We start from the raw sequence: 20,715 nt of genomic DNA on the forward strand, positions 1-20,715 counted from the left end.
TTATTGCGGATGTGTAGCCGACAATGGACAAACAAAATACAAAAATAAATTAAAACTTGGTTTAGTTGATGCAGAAATTATATTAAATATAAAAATATTAAAAGTAATATGGATGAAGTCGACGTTAGTATTGATATAATATTATTTTGTTTGACTCTTTTTATGTTCGTATTGGAAAAGCAAATCAAATATTAAATATTAACAACCTATTTTCATAGTGAATTTAAACTTGTTTACGTGGATTAATTTCAAAATCAAATTTAAATCCAAATACAATTTAAATGAATAGAAGACTTTGAAATTAATTATGAATAACAAATAAATTAATAACACCACCAATTTAGACTTGTAACTCCTCCAGTTGTTTGCAATTCCAATCCAAATTCCAATTTTTGGAAATGAATATGCAATTTGAAGTATAAGACACCCATTTAAAGTTATAACACCTACAATTATCAAAATTCCGATTACAAATGAATAAGCAAATTGAATTATAAGATAGTAATTTACACTTATAACAAATGTAACTGCTTTTAACTTCCAATCCAAATTTCAAAATTGAAATGAATTTAAAAATTTGATAAGTAAGATCTGGTAAAACTTTTAAGGCGAATTTCAATTTCAATGAAATACATATATTATATTTTCAAATTAATTTCAATTCCAAATGAAAAATGAATTTCAATTATAACTAAATTGTATTCCAGACCAAAGTGAAATGAGAATTTAATTTCAATTATCATAATTCTAAAGAAAAATGTCATTTAAATTTTAACAATAAATCATGTTTGAAACTTCAATAGTACCTGCTTAATAATAAAGTGTTAGAATATGTGACTTAAAAATAAGGGGGGAATTGTTTTCAAGAGATTTTCGCAATTGTTTAAGTTAGATTGAAAATTTCAAAAAAATCAACCAACTAAAATCATTGTTCAATCAATTGTTAAAGGAGAAACAAACGTACAAAACAAATATAAATCAATTGTTATGTTTATTTAACTGATTGGATTACTATCCAGAAACCAAAAAACAACACTTTAGTAAAAGGATAAAGATAGAGATAATCACACAAGAAATTTATACTGGTTCACTCTTAATCAAGAGTTACATCCAGTCCCCAGTGAGATTTCACTAAACACAGAATCAAAGATTACACAAGAACTACACACAAAAGCTTTGTTTCTTGAACTCTTCAAGAACCAGAAACCCTATATGGATCTACCTAAGCACATAATACAAGGAGGATATGAAACAAAAGCACCTGAGTCTTTTACACAATATGAAAGCAGCGTATTAGAAACTCAGGATTAACTTCTTCACAATACAGAATGATCCAAGATAAAAGAAATCTCCAAGAACTCAAAGACTCTTTTTGCAATCTGTTTTCTCAAGAAATTCATTACTTTAAAATGTTCATAAAACACCTTTTTATATGTTACAATGATTGCCAAAAACATTTTTCCATTTAATGAAAACAGTTGTTTGAATTAAAATAAGATTAGAAATCATAACAAAAATTTGTTAAAACATTTAATTAATTCTTTGAAATAAATGACTGTTTTCATTTAGAAGAAGAAATCAACTTTAAAACACTTGATTTATTTATCAAAATAACTAGTTGATTTCATTAATTTGGAAAGAAAGAAAAAAATAATATTAAAGTCTTAAGGTCAACAATAAAAACATTTGACTTTTAAATCATTTAAAAGACTTTTGTATTTTCATTCAGTTGATATGATAAATCAACCTGTTAAAATACTTTACTAAGGTCATAAGGCTTCAGTGTAAGTGATTTTAATCGATTAAAAACCTGAATCAAGTGATTTAAAAACATAACAGATTTTAAAATTGTTTTCTTGGAGATGTCTTGAACCATAAGGCATAATGGTGAAGATACAACAAAATCCACCTAAACACACACACATGCACAACTTTGTAGCCTTCATGGTTGAGCTTTGAGCACATCAAATCCATTCACTTTAGTCAACGTAAATAATGTATGAAAATGGACATAAAGATAAAATGACCTATAGAATGAAAAAAAGAAATTTTGGAAGATAGACAAGGTTGCCAGAAACATCATATTGGAATCTCAATTGGAAGAACCATTGAAAATAATGAGAACAAATAAAATAAAATAAGTATTTGTATGACAATAACGAATGAAGTAATACATAAACCAAAACATAGTGAACTTTAAACACACAAGTTTTAATTAGTGAATGAAATTGAATACATGTGTATTTATTCTAACATAATCCAAGATATGATACTTCTAACACAGTACATGAAATGATACTAGAATTAATTTTACTTACATTGATAATGAACTGAAGGCAAGGGTTGATCATGAAAGTCTTCAACATTGTAAGGGTGGACCTGACTCATGCTTGTTGAGGTGCAACCATGTTTTCATTTCTTCATCATGGTTAATTTTTGCTCCATCAACTTAATTTTATCCTTCAACATTGCAAACTTTTGATTTTCTTTCATTTGCTTCTTGAGTGTTTTAATTTGCTTCCAGAACTTGTTGATGAAACTGTTTATTCTCAAATAAGTGATTAGTGGAAGGAGATAATAATGAAGGTGAGTGAGGGATGACACTCCATTACGAATATTGGCAACTAAGTCTAGAGTGACAAAACATCGACCTTTTCTTTTGCCTCCAACAACATCCTTCCAGCATTGGATCTTTGTTCATGCATTTATTTGTTGGAGGTTGGAAGTTGATCCTTCAGAGCTGTCTGATTGGAAGACTTTCAGCTGCTCATGGTATCCTAGTTGATCTGTCGGAGTTGTAAATGTTACAGTAATAAGTTAGAAATATAAATTATGTAAGCAAAAGTAAACCAATAACTTACATAAGTGTGTTGTGCACGACTATCTACCCAAACACCAATCTTTTTGGTGTGTGCAGCCATAAATAACTCATCTGAGTCAACAGGTAGATCATATTTATGTTCCTTAAATAAAAGGAAACAATTAGCAATATTAAACATACTTACTAAATTGAATAAGATGTAATGAAATATACAAGTCATGTATTTACTAGACCCAATGCAATGTCTAGGTGTGATTTAAGGGTAATAGAGTGCAATGCCCCAACTCGAGACAATGATCGGTTCAATTTACTTTGGATTGATTTCTCTTTGAACTTTTTGGAATCTTAATAGTTCAAAAGGCCAATCCATGCTTGTTCACCAATCCAACTAGGTATGGTCTTTTTTACCCTTGCTTTACTAAGCATATCACAAAGGTGTTTTCTAACCTCTGACTCGTACACTTTTCTAATTTTTCATTCATCATGAGGAGCCAAAGTCACTCTATTATGTAAAAACAACATCACAATTAAGTAAATTTCTATGATTTTCGCTTAAATGGGAAGGAGTGAAAATGAATAGTTAAGGTGACCTTAAATTCAGTGCACCATTTAAGTTAGACTTCCTCGGTTGTTTAGTTGTAGTGATGGTAGGGACCCTTAAATTGTGACATGATTCTATGGCCAATTGCCTTAATTACATAATGAATAGGTGTTCACATACGAATCATGCAAATCAAAATGTTAAGCATTAAGTATAGAAAACAAGAACAATAAATTTGAATGTGATAGTAAACTTACCATTTACCCACTAGTCGTATGATGACCCTTCCACTACTACCATGTTGCACCTCCTCCTCAAATACATCATGGTGCGTAGTAGGTGGGGTGGTTGGACTGGCATAGCATGGGAGGGTTGTACTGGCAGAATAAGAGTCATGTGGACTAATGGAGCAACGAGAAACTGGATTGAGGGACCCAATGTAGATTGTAATGAGGGAGTCCAAGTGGGATGGACTATTGAGCAAAAAAGGATTGTATTGGTGGAGAAATAGTAGATTCTACTGGTATAGCAGGGGGTACAAGAAGATGAGATAAACGTATAATGTTATGATAATGGAGATGGTGAACCACTAAAGTTTTTGACGTTGCATAATAGGGTGGAGGAAGAGGATGAAAAATTGAGAAAAGCGAGGTTAGGGTGGCAGACTAGAATAAGGGAGGAGTCAAGTTCTATTGCAAGATGACCATGTATTGGTTGGGAACTCTACGCCTAACAATGGATATGTATGATAATAGAATCATCCCTATCTCTACTCCTAAACATTTTTCTAGCAAATAACAAAGTTACATGATCATTTAAGTTTGGCACATTCTAATATGAGTTGTCAAATAATATAGAAATATATTATACTTTAGTCGTCATTGTTGTCAAAGTCCCAATTGTCGATGTAGGTTCCATCATGCTCTTGATAAAATTTGCTTAATTCACTGGTGTCATCATTATAATCATCATCATCACATATTGGTTCGATAACATCATCATTTGTAGGAACAACTGGCTTCAAGGGGGAGGGGAGGGGGTTGAATGGAGCCTGAACTCAAAGACAATATAAAATAACATCTAATAAGAAAATAGAGAAGTAAATACAAATTTATATTGGTTCACACTAGAACTTGATTGTGCTACGCCAAGTTCCTTTAAGCACCACTCAAGAGTTTTCACTAACCAACAACACTTTGACTACAACGAGTTTCGGCACCTCTCTAGGAAAAAATATTTTCACCTTTCGAGTTGCACCGAGTTTCAACACCTCTCTAAGAACAAATATTCTAACATATCCAAGTACACCAAGTATTCTCATCTCTTCAAGTACAACAAGTATTTTCACTACTCCAGGTACATCAATCTTAATCTCCTCCTAAGATTAAGACCTCTCAAGAATATGAGAAAAACAATCCCAAAGAGAGAACAATGAAAGCTCATTGGATATACTTCACAAAGTCAAGAATTTACAATGGATAGCTCATAACCTGAATGACTAAAAGCTCTATATATAACATATGTGAATCCTATGTTTTTTAAAATGATTTTCTTCTTGTATCTTGTATTTCTTTCGTGTTTCTCGTGTATTTTTTGTGTCTTGTTCTTCGACTTTTAGCTATTTATATAACTTACAAATGATGATCATTGAAGCTTGAGTATACACATCATCAATTTGGTATTAAATGCTCCAAAAGGAAACTTTTTCTTTGAAGATATCCTTGTTGGAAATATCAAGAATCCAACTTTGGTGTTTGATGAAGTCATATTCAAGACTTGTTTCCTTAAGTGTCTAGGTAGTTTAGTTTTGATTTTTTGTGTCTTGATTTATCTTTTGCCTTAAAAAATGATGATGAATCCAAGAACAAATATATTCAACTAGTTTTTAAATTGATTTCTTGAAAGTTATAGTTTTTCAATTTGTTATCTTTTAAATCAATTGATTAAAAATACTTAAAAGTCTTAGCTTTTTCTGAAATATGTTTTATATACTGAAAACCATGCTTTAATATGTAAAATAAGAAATGCTTTCAGTTTGAGTTTTTTCCATTTGAGAAAAAACAATTTTCATGTATATTATATTTGTTTAAGTGAAATCAATATATTGCTTCAATTTTTCAACATGTTGATTTTACTTAACTACACCTTTTTCTAGTAAATCCATTTTTGTTAAATTTCTCTAAGAAAAGGGTTTGCATTGTTTTAGAAAAAGGTTACTCATACACTTTACAAGTTTTACATCTGAGAGAGCCTTTGTGATTCAAGTTTTTGTGAGAAATATTTTTTTGAAAGATTTTTGAGGTTTTTTTGGAGAAAAACTTTCTTCATCTAGATTGAGGTCAAAGATATTACACTACTATGAATTTAAGGAATCCATTTGTGTTTCTTGATTCACTTTTCAGGTTAATTCGTGCCTTTCTATACTGTATTGTATTTTTGTATTAGAATGTGGCCAAGATAGGGTTCCTGGGTATGTTTCTCAACTGTGATAGGGTGTTGCAGTGAGGTTTATGTTCTTGTAGTGTTCATGAACAATTTTGTGATTTCTTGTACAGAAGTTGTGTGTTTTAATGAAATCCACCTTAGTGTGAGGTGAGACTGGATGTAACTCTGTTAAGAGCAAACCAATATAAAATGAGTTTTTAGAAGATCAATGATGAATGGGTTAGTAAAAATGGAGATGCTAATGATATTCCTGGATCAAGCAATGCCAATGAAGATGCTCAAGGAACTGATATCAATGCACTGGTGGCCTATGTCCCACTAGTGGATAAAGGTTAACCATTTTCCAAATTTTAGAGGGTCATGATTCACATGTTGGACACCATTTCTACATAACAAAATGAGTATTTTGAGATGGTTACATCAAGGTTTCAACATCTTGATGATCAAATTGAAGTTGTACAAGAGTAGTTGGCTAAGATCTACCACTATAATTTTAATCTATTGTCTTCTGCTCGTAATCAGTTTAATTTTCATATTTGTTGAACTCTTTTAATTTTCTACTTTCTTTTGGGTTGTATGGTACTTGTTTATGCACCTTGAATATTTTATATTTTCCCCATTACTAGTTTAACTGTCTTATTTTGCGATGCTTATTGTTATTCAATGGACTAGTATATCCATTCAAATAGTTTCTCTGCATGTTTTCTATTTGATGAACACAAAGAGGGATAAATATGTGTGTTGTGTAACTGTGCAAGTCAAGGGGAGCAAGATAAAGAACTGTTATTGTCTTCTTTTCACCACTAACTACTGCCTACAAAAGATAAAGCTTTTTTTTCAAGACTCAAGACTTGTTGTTAGACTATTTGTCTTCATGAAACATGGAGAAATTGTTGGACATCTCAAGAACCCAACTTTGGTATTTGATGAAGCCATATTCATGACTTGTTGTCTTAAGTGTCTAGGTAGTTTAGTTTTTGTTTTTTGTTTCTTGATTTATTTTTTGCCTTAAGTAATGATGATGAATCCAAAAACAAATATTTTTAACTAGTTAAAAAGTTTTTCAACTAATTTTTAAATTGATTTATGGAAAGTTATAGTTTTTCTATATGTTATCTTTTAAATCGATGGAAAATACTTAAAAGTTTTAGCTTCTTCTAAAATATGTTTTATATACTAAAAACCATGCTTTAATATGTAACATACAAAATATTTTCAGTTTGAGTTCTTTCCATTTGAGAAAAATATGTTTGCATGCATATTATATTTCTTTTAGTGAAATCAATAAATTTATTTGAGTTTTCAATAAATTGATTTTACTTAAACACACCTTTTTCTAATAAATCTGCTTTTGTTAAATCTTTATAAAAAAAGGTCTGCATTGTTTCAGAAAAAAGGTTACTCATACATTTTACAACTTTTACATCTGAGACAACCTTTGTGATTCAAGTCTTTGTGAGAAATAGTTTTTGAAAGATTATTGAGGTTTCTTGGAGTAAAACTTTCACCATCTAGATTGAGGTCAAAGATATTTCACTGTTGTTGTGAATTTGAGTAATCCATTTGTGTTTCTTGATTCACTTTTCAGGTTAATTTGTTTCTTTCTATATTGTGTTGTATTTATGTATTAGATTGTGGTCAAGATAAGGTTTCTTGGTATGTTTATCAACTGTGACAAGGTGTTGCAGTGAGGGTTTATGCTCTTATAGTGTTCAAGAACAATGTTGTTTTAGTGAAATTGTGTTGTTTTAATGAAATCCACCTTGGTGTGAAGTGGGACTGGATGTAGCTCTTTTATGAGTGAACCAGTATAAAATTCTTAGTGCCTTTTCTATGTTCTTTATTTCTGCTTTATAAAATGTCTACATAATAATCTGTACTAATATAATCAATCTGTTGTTTTACAAAAATAACCTTTTTTTTGTCTCTGCATACTTGTATTGATTCTCTGTAATAATTGAAACTATTGTGATAATTGATATTGGTTATTACATTGAATATTGATATATTTTGTTGCAATTTGTATTAGTCACTAATTAAAAATATTAAATTGAAATAAAAAACAGTTTAATAAGATTTCACTGATTCTGATATAATCAATTATTTTCTTAAAGCGTTGATTGATTCTTTTAAAATATGTACCTACCATATAATCAGTATAAATTTCTTTTCAGTATGTCTTAATCATAAAAATAATCTGTTAATTCCAAAAATAACATGTTGAAATTAATCTTGACATTTGTTTCTTTTAAAATAGATTTAAATCATTTTAATTGTACTTCTAGTTTATAAGAATTTGTTTTAAGATTTGTGTATTGAAAAGATTAATTAATTGTTTCTAAATAAATATATTTATTTCTTGTGTTAGTGTATTTCGACTACAAAATTAATCTGTTGTTTTTCAAAACAATTTGTTAAAATTCTCTCTGATTTATTACAAACCAAATATTTGCGAAAATCTTCTAAGTACAATTCGCCCTCTTGAACTTAGCTTCCCCTTATTTCAACAATCCTAAGTGCCTTGGATATTAATATGATACCATTGTTTATTTACTTGTATATATTCGAACGTTGAAGCTTGAATATTCTATTCTTTAGGTGATACAAACCAAGTAGCTATGAGGATGACCAAGGGAGCAAAAGACAAAGCACATGGCGAACAGTCATCTCAACAAACAATTCAAGACCCCACCAAGGATCTCATGGACCCGACCAGAGAAGATGGTCATAAACCAGAGCACCAACTGTTCTTCCTTTTGGTCTTCTTAAGAGATAGAATATGTTGTAAATAATTTTAGGCTCACTTTAGGGGTCCAAATAGCAAAGATAGGCTAGAATAATGTGCCTTTAGCATAATAGGGGGTGTAGTAATCGTTTTAGCTTGTTCCTAGCCCTTTAAGAAGGAGTTTTGACCTAGTTTCTAGAGGCACAAGCCTAGGGTGTAGTTTTGACTTAGTTAAACCTTAAGGCTGCTCATTTTTCCCTTTTCCCATCCTATCCCTCTTGGTTGTTTTCCAAGGCTCCTTCACATATAAATAGGAGGCCTACCCATTGTATTTTACAGGTTGAATTTGAATGAAGTAAAAAAAACTCTGCACAAATTGTGTGAGCTCTTAGTGAGACTTATGTCCTCTTAGGTTTGAGGTCTTATCTTGAGTGATTGGGAAGCTCTCAAGTGGCGGCCAATACACTCATCTTGGAGCACATCAACCTCCAAGTGGCGTGACATTTCTCACCCACCATCATAAGTTTTCTCATTCCATTTTCCTTCCATTTCTCCATTCCATTTTATGTGTTTGTCTCTTAGTTTGTCTTCTTTGTTGCTCTTGGGTTTCACTCATAAGCATGAGTATGGTGCATCATTTGGGAGGCCATGACGACCATTGATGTTACCTTGTGCCCATTTTTCAATTCCGCAATTGCATCTCATTCTCACCATATCTTGTTTTTTCATCCTTGTCTCTATGAAGTGCACATTCACACTTACTTAACCACTTGGTTAAGTTCGTGTCCAGTGGGAATCTTCCTTAGGTCCTCACCATTAATTGTTAAAATCCCAACCTTAAGTAAAAGTGTCACGATAAATGAAAACATCTAAAAATCAACTCACATCATGTGGTATTCAGAGCTTTGGTTTTTGAGCTTATCTTGTTTAGAGTTGATTGGCACTCTACTTTCTTGCATCTTTAATTCCTTGTCTTTACATTCAAGCACCTTTAAATTCTTTTCTTTACTTTCAAGCACTTTTAATTTCAGTCATTTACTTTCTTGCTTTTAAATTTGGCATTTACCTTATTCAATAGCATTGTTTCGCTTTTTCAGTGTTCCTTTATGTCTTTTATTTTTCTTGCTTCTTTTCCTTGAGTCATATATTCTTTAGTGTTCTAGGAGTCCTAATATTTTTTCCTCTACTTACTTTCTTTTAATTGTGAAAGTTTATAAGTACTTCGAAACTTGTTTTAGTAAAAGTAGATTTAAGTTCCAAATAAAAGATTTCAAGTGATCAATTATTTTGAATCCCAAACTTTTTTGTGAAAATTGGAGTTATATGAAAATATGCATGGACAAAACTATGGACATCTCATTCCCATAATCCATGAACAAGTATAAAAAAAATAGAAGAGAAAAGAGAATTTGCGCAAGCTATTTTGTGTTCCAATATTTCAAAGAGCAACATTTTCAAAAAATTTGGGTTCATCTTGATTGGCAAATTGATTTCAACCTTGTAGAATTTTTATCCTTTTGCTTTGACAAATTTCTAAAGAAATTTTCATTGTTAAAAGTTTAGTAGGTATCTTAGAGTCTTTTTGTGTGCCTTTTTCTTGCTTGTCTTCCTTTTCAAGTTTTGTCATAATCTCTTTTCCCAAAATTTGGTTTAGCTTTCTTGTTTTGAGCTTTTCTTGTTTGTCTCTTCAATTTTACTTATGTTTTGTTGTGGTTTTTTGAGATCAAGTGTGTTTGGCTTTGTCCTCTTTCACTTGAGAAAAATTTTCAACACCAAGAAAGATCTTTTTTAAGAGGATAAAATTCTTTTGAGTGCTTTGAGTGTTCTCCTCTTGATTTCTTTTCACCAAAAGTGACGCAAACTTGAGGGAGTGTATTCTAACTTCTTTTTCACTAATTGTTTGATTCTTTTGTGCCAACATTATGGGTCATTTGTCTTTAGGTGAATCTTCAAAACCACAATCACATCAGAAAGCCCATCTTTTGGGAGAACTTGTGGAGGTCAAGAAGTGAATGGTCCACAAAGATGAGGAAATAAGCCAACTAGCGAAAAGATTGCAAAGACTAGAAGAAGCTCAAGCAAGGCAAACTCAAGAAAGGAGATTGAGAGCCACCAAGAGCAACTAGACATTCCATGCACTATAGGAGTCAAGAACATGATTGGCAAGTACACAATTTTGCAAACCGGCATCTTCAACACCAACAACAACCACAACATTCTTTCAATTTTGTAAAGTTACCTAGTTTTAGTCGTTACAATGACCCTACTTTGTATTTATAATGGGAAGCTAAAATTGAAAAACTCTTTAAAGTGTATAAGGTCACCGAGGACCAAAAGGTTAGGTTAGCTTCCCTAGTTTTTTTAGATTGTGCCACACAATGGTGGCAATAAACTGTATTGGACATTGGGCTAAACAAGAGGTCAGTCGTGGTCTCTTGGTATCATTTGAAAGAATGTATGTGCGTGTAGTTTGTTCCTCCTCATAGGAAGGAACACTTGTTGAAGCTCCAACGCCAAGGACCTAGGACGGTAAAGGAATATTTTGAAGAGTTAGAAACAACTTTGACTAAATTTAATATGCCTTATAGTGAGGAGTCAAAGATAACTTGGTTTATGAGTGGTTTGAAGAGAGAAATTTGAGATGTTGTAGAAGTATATGAGTATTCTTCATTAAAGAAGTTGGTTCACCTAGCCATCAAGGTGGAATCACAAATTTCAAAGAAAACAATTTTCAAAAATACTCCTAATGATGGTTTCTACAAATCTTCCAGGAAGGGTGCAAACAACATTTCTCCAAAAACTTCTCCTTCCCATTTTTCAAAAGACATCACTTCTCACCAAAATGTTTCTCAACACAATCCTTCTACGTCTACCCCTAAGTCACCCACCAAAACTTCAAGCACAAAATATTTTAAATGTTTAGGTTTTGGGCACATAGCTGCCAATTGTCCACGTAAAAGAACCATAATGTTACAAGAGGTAAATCAAGACCAAATTCAAATAAAAACAAAAAAAGAAAATTAAATTAAAGTCGAGGAAAGTAAAAAGGGTCTCATATTGTTAGACCTTACAAAAATAATTGTACCTTCACTGTATACTTCTTCCTTCTCTTTTTCATTACCAAAGGTTTCTACCTACTTACCATAGTTCTTACATAATTTTAGGGATGATTTTCAAACACCTCCTAAAGGTTTCCACCTTTTAAGAGGACTTTCATCACAAAGATTTTTCATTCACAAACATTCTTTTCAAACTTCGTATGTATATAGAAACCCATCTTCTGCGCTCCCACAATTAAGGAACATAAGTTGAGTTCACATCCCAATCCTTGCACTATGTTATATGTGAACAAACTAACTATGTTATCTACAGGAGTTCTAAATTCGAGGTCGAATTCTCTCGAACTTGAGGGCATGATACAAACCAAGTAGCTATGAAGATGACCAAGGAAGAAAAAGACAAAGCACATGGCGAGCAGTCATCTCAGCAAAAAATTCAAGACCCCACCAAGGATCTCATGGACCCGACCATAGGATATAGTCATAAACCAGAGCATCAACTGTTCTTTCTTTTGGTCTTCTTAGGAGATATAATATGTTTTAAATAATATGTTGGTCTTCCTTTTGGTGTAGTTAGCATTTTAGCTTGTTCTTAGCCCTTTAGGAAGCAACCTAGTTTCTAGAAGTACAAGCCTAGAGTGCGGGTTTGACTTAGTCAAACCCTAAGGCTGCCCCTTTTTTTCCTTTTCCCATCCTACCCCTCTTGTTTGTTTTCCAAGGCTCCTTCACCAATAAATAGGAGACCTACCCATTGTATTTTACAAGTTGAATTTGAATAAAGTAAAGAAACTCTGCACAAATTGTGTGAGCTCTTAGTGAGACTTATGTCCTCTTAGGTTTGAGGTCTTATCTTGTGTGATTGGGAAACTCTCAAGTGGCGGTCAATACACTCATCTTGGAGCACATCACCCTCCAAGTGGCGTGACATTTCTCACCCACCATCATAATTTTTCTCATTCCATTTTCCTTCCATTTTTCCATTCCTTTTTATGTGTTTGTCTTTTAGTTTCTCTTCTTTGTTGCTCTTGGGTTTTACTCATAATCATGAGTATGGTGCATTATTTGGGAGGCCATGACCACCATTGATGTTACCTTGTGCCCATTTTTCAATTCCACAATTGCATCTCATTGTCACCATATCTTGTTTTTTCATCTTTCTCTCTGTGAAGTGCACATTCACACTTACTTAACCACTTGGTTAAGTTCGTGTCTAGTGGGAATCTTTCTTAGGTCCTCACCATTAATTGTTAAAATCTCAACCTTAAGTAAAAGTGTCACCATAAATGAAAACATATAAAAATCAACTCACATCAATTCACCCCTCTTGAACTTAGTTTCCCCTTATTTCAACAATCTTGAGTGCCTTTGTGATTAATATGATACCGTTATTTATTTACTTGTATATATTCGAACGTTGAAGCTTGAATATTCTATTCTTTAGGTTTTCTTGAATCTTGCATATTGTACTTCATTTTTCTGACTTAAAACGTTCTAAGAGGAAACTTCTAATCGAAAGATTTCTACACTTCTTAAATGTTTATCTATTGATGTTGAAGTTCAAGATCCTTCTATATTTGTATATCTTAAACGTTGAAGCTTGGTTATTCTAATCTTGAAGTCTACTTGAATCTTGTAGTGTAACACCTTTGTTTTACCTTAAACGCTTTATAAGCTTGGTTATTCTAATCTTGAATTCTACTTGAATCTTGTAGTGTAACACCTTTGTTTTACCTTAAACGCTTTATAAAAAAATTTTGGAATTGATGTTACTACACATCTTTAGTGTTGTAAATATTTTTTTGGAAACAATTTAAAAGTATTAATCAATAACAATCATCATTAAACCAAATAGGTAATATCATGTACACTTAATCTCATAATCTCAATTCAAAACACCTTTTAAACTAGAACCTTACTCGTAACTTAAATTCAAAAACTTTCTAAACCTGCATATATGATAAATGTTGAAGTGAATCAAACTTTAAATGAAATTGAAATAATCCAAACCAAATTTCAAAATCAAATAGAATTTATCTTTCTATTTTTCAAAAGCATTTCACTAAATGTTGTATATTTGAAATCTTTCTAAACTTACGTAGCATTTGCTGCTTCCGATTTTGGCATGTGCAATATATAACAATTAGTGGCCCATGTTATCAAGTTTGATGTATATGATAGTACATATACCTTGCTTTTTCTTCGGAGGTGGGTTGATAGTTGTCGTTTAGAAGTCAAATTAAAAAGATTACAACGTAGTTTGTCTGACGCAATGATAGACTACCTAACACTAGATAAATTATAGTATAAAAGTGGTCAGATGACACCCCAAGTCGTCTTCCATAGAATCCTATAGCGAGTTTAATGAACATAATTCAAAACCTATCTACAAGCAATGAAAATTAGTAATAATAGTAAGGAAAAAAGGGTGGTCATTGTTAGCATAGAAATATAAAAGATGAATTTAAAACAGTAGAGAATGCACGTTGACTCCCAAGTTTCTCCACTAAGGAGTTCCGCACAGGTTACCTAAAAATGATCACCCTTCAATTCTCACATAGGATTAAACTAAATCAAACATGCGTTAATCCAATTCAATTGAATCTTGTCAGCAAAACATGCGTATACTGATGTATTCAATACCCCACTTGTATCCATGCGTGTACTCATGGAATGTTTCTCTCGTCTCTCTTGAATTATGCGCCTAAGAAATTAATTAGAACAATGCAAACTGACTAAGAAACTAAAATTTAAGACAAGGAGACTTTCAATCACGCGTTCAAGTACAACCTCTTGCAAACACCAGTTTTTCAAGGGATCAAAAGATTAAAATAACTGCTACGAAGAATTGAAAAATGAAACTTTTATTGAAGATTCTCATAACTCAATGGAGAATTACAAAGAAATCAACCAAAATGGTTTAGGCTTCCTCATGATATTGTTTTACAATTATTAGAAATTTCCTTTTCTGTTTCATATTATTAAACAAATATCTCCATTCTCAATCAATCTCAGATTTTATTCTTGCTTCTGTTCCAGATATATTTTTTCCAATTTTTCTTTAGATTTTTGCATTGATTGTAATTGATTCCACCACTACGGTGAGATATATTGCAAAAGATTTTCTTGAATGATATCTTCAAAGTACATTTGTTCTATTTTAAGGGTTTTGCATATGAGTTTTAATTGTAGAATTTTGAAAGAATATCCTCGCAAAAGATTTGCTTTCAATTCTTTTTCTGAGATAATTTGCATATTTAATTCTCTAATTCTTTATCTCAAATTGCATTTCCTATTTTGATTCAAAAGAAACAACTTGGGTTAAAAACACAGAACTAAAAAAATAACAATTAAGACCCAAATAAGTCAAATTAAAAAAATATTAATTAAAACAATTAATTTATCTATTATTAGAGTTCAAGAATTTATGATTTGAAGTTACCAAGTGTGTGAATAAAATTATTCTCATAATGAATCCACTCAATTTCCAATGAACCGTGATGGTGGGGTTTGGCAGATTCTTCATTTTTCTTGACTAAAGCATAAAAAATTAGGAGCATAGCCATTCCTATAATCCTCAAACACGCACATATGGTTGAGACAGGCGAAATGCTTATTGAGCTTGTACACAAATTTATCTATGAGAATGAAGGCCACAAGGTGGTCTTCATTATTGTGTCATAAGTCTTCTATATGCTTCATGTTTAGTTCATGGTTGAGGTGACAATACGATTTATTCTTCATCTTCATAGTCATTTTATTCCTTTTCGTGGTCCTTACTGGCATTATCGAACGTTTGTGAAAAAATGGTTGATTGATAACAATCCATAGATGAATTTTGAGATGGAAACATGGTAAATGAAGAAGGAACTTGTTGTTAAGATCAGGACCAAACATAGTGTGAAGGTTATTCATGTATCTAAACATTGAAGGTGGTTGAAAATTAAAATTAAAATGATTAACATATATCGAGGTTGAAATTATTTAGCATTAGAAGAATATCCAATATGTTGATATTGTGGTTGATGTTGTGATTGATTAGGCATGAGAGACGTGTTATACTGTTGGAAAAGTATGAAGATATAGTTGGCTTGAGAATGGGGGCGTTAAATAGAGTTCGAACTCAATTTGAGTACCTGAAAATTATTAAAACAAATACAATATCTAAAAGATAAAAGACAGGGAGAGAGAAGTTCACACAAAATTTATATTGGTTCACCCAAGACTTAGGCTATGTCTAGTCCTCTCAAGCAACTCGCTTAAGAGCCTTTACTAACACAAGTATTCAACATCTCTCCAGGTACAAGTATTCTACACTTCTTCAAGTACAAGTATTCTACACCTCTTTAGGTACAAGTATTCTACACCTCTCCAAGTAACCAGTCTTAATCTCCCACTGAGATCGAAACCTCTCAACAAGTGAGAAAAACTCTCAAATCGAGAGCAACAATGAAAACGCGCAGGGTTATCTTCACACAGTGAAGGATTTACAATTCATGACTCACTCCCCAAACAATAAGTGCTCTAATCAACAAATATGAAATGTAATATAGAAAGACTATTCACGCTGAGAATATGATCGTGTTATGAATGCTTGGTATCATGTGTTCTATGTGTTGTCTTCTCTATCTTCAAAGTCTTTATATAACTTTCAGATTATGACTGCTGAAGCTTTGATTTATTCTCTTGTTCACATAGTTGTTAAACTTTGGATATGGAAACTCTTTAATCTGATTGATTCTTATGCGCCTTGGAAACTCTATCTTCAATGTTGTAATATTGAGTATTTTCAACAATATCCTTCGTTGTGATCTGTTGTTCATCATCATCTTCTTATCAGACACTATATATGACAATTTTTGCTATGATTATATATTACGTGTCTTTAAGCATGTGAAACAATTTGAATTGTTTCCTTTTAATCTTCTGATGTTAACGTTAACCCTTCAACTCTTTGTGACTAAATCTTTATTTAATCATGTCACGTTGTTTCTTCTTGAATGCAGTTGACGCTTGATAAGGAAACTTTAGCTTTGTCAATATTTGCGTGTCATTATCATTTGATGTTTGCATCAATGAACATTGAATTCCTTCTTTACTTGTGGTTGTTTGAACGTTGAAGATATATATGGAAAATCTTGAATCACATTCTCCATTTCTTTATCACATACGCATTCGTTCCTTAACTAAATGAACAAGAACGTTATGCTTTATTTATTTGAATCTTCTTACACATTTCATTGCATATATTCCATTCTCGTATTAGATGTTGAAATAGGAATGTTTTGATATGAGCTATGAAGACATTTTGCCACACGATTGCTTTCAGAATGAATTCATTGCTTGTATTTCCTCTAAGAAATGTCTGAATGATGCTTTGCATGAATCTCATTCATCAACTTCATGGTTTTCTTAATGAGATGTTGAGTATGGAAACTTTGGATATTGACTTAGTACACGTCTTTGTGTTCCTTTGACAATTTATGGAAACATTATTAGTATGAATGAACTTAATAATCATTATAATAATTCATAGGTATCAATGAAACAATATCTTCTAATATATTTGAATTATCAAGTCTTTCTATTCTTAGATATTAATTTAAAAATATTATCAAGATATTCCAGGTTTATACTTATATTAATTATTTTCAGTAGAAACATAATTTATCTTGAATATTTTTCACTAAACATATTTCAAAAAACCTTTTTAATGTGTGATACATGTGTGCTGTAATTTTTGTAATATTTCTAATACAAATTTGAATTTAATCGACGAGTCGCAGTTGTATTCGAAAAAATGTTTTCTTTCATTTAGCCTTTAAAGCAGAGAATATATTCATATTATGTTTGTGTTCTATATCAATTTATAAACACATTATATTTTTGGTTTGAACTATTATTTTTTATTTAATTTATTATTCAATATCAAAACGAGTATAGAAAGAATTTGAGAACAATTATAGAATGTAAGTACTAAGTTTGGGAACTTCCCTTTGAAGATCGTCCAACTCGCATCATCGTTTGTCATGTTGGTTTGATCAACGCCTGACGTGTTGTAAAACTTTCATTGTCTATCAATTGTGTTAGCTTTCTTTAGCATTGTGTAATGAGCTTAGTCCATTGAGTTCTTCTATACATATCATTTATCATGCTTTGTGAGATCTTCGTATAGCTCTTTCAAGTTTGAACATCGTCTAGCAAGTTTCTTCGAGACATCGTCTGACGCTTTCAACTAAGACTTCTTATAACACGTTCTATAACTTGTTCTTGTTCACTCAACGTCTAGTGAGTCTTGCTCTTCTTCTTTAGATGCTTTCAGACTTAGACTTTAGCAATTGTTCAGTAGAGAGCTTTGACCGTTTGTCATGAATATATTGTATTTGACAATGTTAAATACTTGGATAACATCCTCTTTCTCTTTCTTGGATATGACATGTATATATTGAAACTTGTCGTCTGATAAGTTACTTTTGCATTTTTAATAGTGATGTTGGAAATGATACCACATCTTTATAGTTTTCTGTTATTATCAAAACATACTTAGAGTCTCTTACCATGAGACCCTTTAGTGAGTTAAAGAATCATCTAATGCTAACTAGATTGTCTAGTGTCTTAACAAAAATAATCCTCTGCCATAAATGTTTGTTGAGGTGTAATGTAGGAGATAATATGTTGGATGAATCATTGCATATATAGTGCAATGTCACGCAAATGACCATTTTCGTTGAACGATTGTCCTTGAATTAGGTGGTTATATCGATTATTCTACATGACAATCCACTTTTCATGATATTGTGGCCAATATCTATATGTTCTTCCTCTCATGTCGTCTTTATGCAATTAACCCATGTTTATCAATTCCTCTTATGTCCTCTACTACAAAAAAAAAAGGAACACAAAAACTCATATACCTAATATTCTATGTAGGATAAGAGTCCACAAAAAATAAAAGAAAATTACAAAAAGGTTGTTAGAATGATTATGGTAAAATATGTATATAAAAAATAATGTAATTCAGTTATGCATGTGTTTTAGAAATTACCTCCTTTTGCTACAATGTCAAATGTACTTCTTAAGGCTATGTTTGGTTCAAGGGGTGGTACTGTTGTCGACGACGGAAATCTCAGTACCACCCCGTTTGCTTCCAGCGTTCAATGCGGGTGAGGGAGGAAGCGCGGAGAAAGTGAAGTGAATTTGGGCTCTTCTCCAAGATGAAGAGAAAGTAGGGATCATCAGAGGGAGTGCCACATCACAGCTAGGAAGTTACCCTTGTGCCCTTGCTTTTCTCCTCTCCAGGACAAACCACTGCCCCCTGCATGCATGCCACATCAAAGCGTGAGATTCTTGACTTGGCTCAGGAATCGTTTGACCATTGAAGACTGTGAATGCAGTGGGTGAGGAGTAGGTGTGCATTAAGTTGGTTGTTGAGTATATAAAACCATGCATGGCTGTTTCACTTATCAAAGAAACCAAAGAAACTGAAACCGAAGCTTGTCCTCATATGTGTTGAGTTGTACTGGGGTTGGAGAGATTAGTAAGGCATCAGAGTGTGTGGTAGGGGTTCACTAACGTTGTGCTTGGTTCATCTCAGGTGCTTGGTTGATCTCAGGTGAGCATATGACTTTGCTTCAATGGTGCTTAATCGAATATGGCTGAAAAAACTCTGGCCACATAATCGATTATGGAGTTGATAATCGATTATGCAAAGCCAGTAATCGATTATGTGTTAAAAATTCAAGACATAATCGATTATCTTAAGCGTTCATAAATGGTGATAATTGATTAAGCTTGTTTTTTGCCTTGTTCAATAATCGATTATGCTTGATTTTTTTGGATAATCGATTATCCTTTGTTTGTAACTGATGGGATAATCGATTATATTCTAATTTTTTGTGAGCTTTGTGAAATTTTCTGGGTTGCTTAATTTGCTTAATTTTCAGGCACTCTCCTGGTGTGTTCTTCATCCCCATTGTGCTCCCTATTGTGCTGTTCTTCACTGCTATTCTTCAGGTTTTTTATTTTTTTATGTTAACTTTTTGTTTTTAATTTCTGCTTGGATGATTATTGTTTTGCAATATAATTTGTTTAGGGTTTAGTTTAGTTAATTATGTTAATGAGTTAGTAAATTAATGTTGTTTCTAATTTCTTTATTTGATTTATTTTTTTAATTTTTGTAGATAGTTATTATTTTTTTAACATTTAAGAAAAATACTTATTTATATAAAATTAATGATTTACAGAATGGAAATATAAATTTGTAAAGTTTAGGTTTTTTTTATATTTAACATAAATTATTAATGTTATAATTAAAATAATTAAAAAAATGTTGTAGTAATTAAAGAAAACTGAAAAAGTTTACATAAATATTGTTTTATATTTTTAATAATAAATGTACATAGTTATTTTTTTTAACATTTAATTATTTATAAGAGAATAGATTTATTTATTTAAAATGAATATTTGTATTATGTAGGTTATTTTTTATTTTACATAAATTATTGATGTTAGAATTAAATGTTATAGTAATTTAAAAAGGCAGAAAAAGTTTAGAGAATAAATTTAAATTTTTAATAATAAATGTAGATAGTTATTAGTTTTTAAAAATTAAATTGTTTATAAGAAATAGTTTTTTATTTGTAAATAATATTTTTACAGAATGGAAATAAAATTTGATAATGTTTAGTTAATATTTTTTTTAGATTTGAAATAATGTTATCATTAAAAACATTAAAAAGAATGTTTTACTAATTTTTGTTATAAGATTTAATTGTTTATAAAAAAATAATTTATTTTTTTAAAATGAATATTTTAACAAGTGAAAATAGAAATTTGTAATTTGTAGGGTTTTTTTTATCTGATATAAATTGTTAATGTTATAATTAAAAACTTTATAAAAAATGTTGTATTAATTAAAAAAACCATACAACTTTTGAGAAGAAATCTGATATTTTAATAAGAAATGTAGAAAGTAATAATATGATATTTTGGTGGACGAGACCACCTACATTAAAGAATAATTAATTAATTAACAATAAAATAATACAACTCTTGCGTATAAAAAGATTGTTAATGACATCATATAAAAGGTAACCTTTTTCAAAGGAAAGTCAATATTAGTAATCAT

Source organism: Phaseolus vulgaris, chromosome 1 (assembly GCF_051622355.1).
Source record: "Phaseolus vulgaris cultivar YP4 chromosome 1, ASM5162235v1, whole genome shotgun sequence".
Lineage (NCBI taxonomy): Eukaryota > Viridiplantae > Streptophyta > Magnoliopsida > Fabales > Fabaceae > Phaseolus > Phaseolus vulgaris.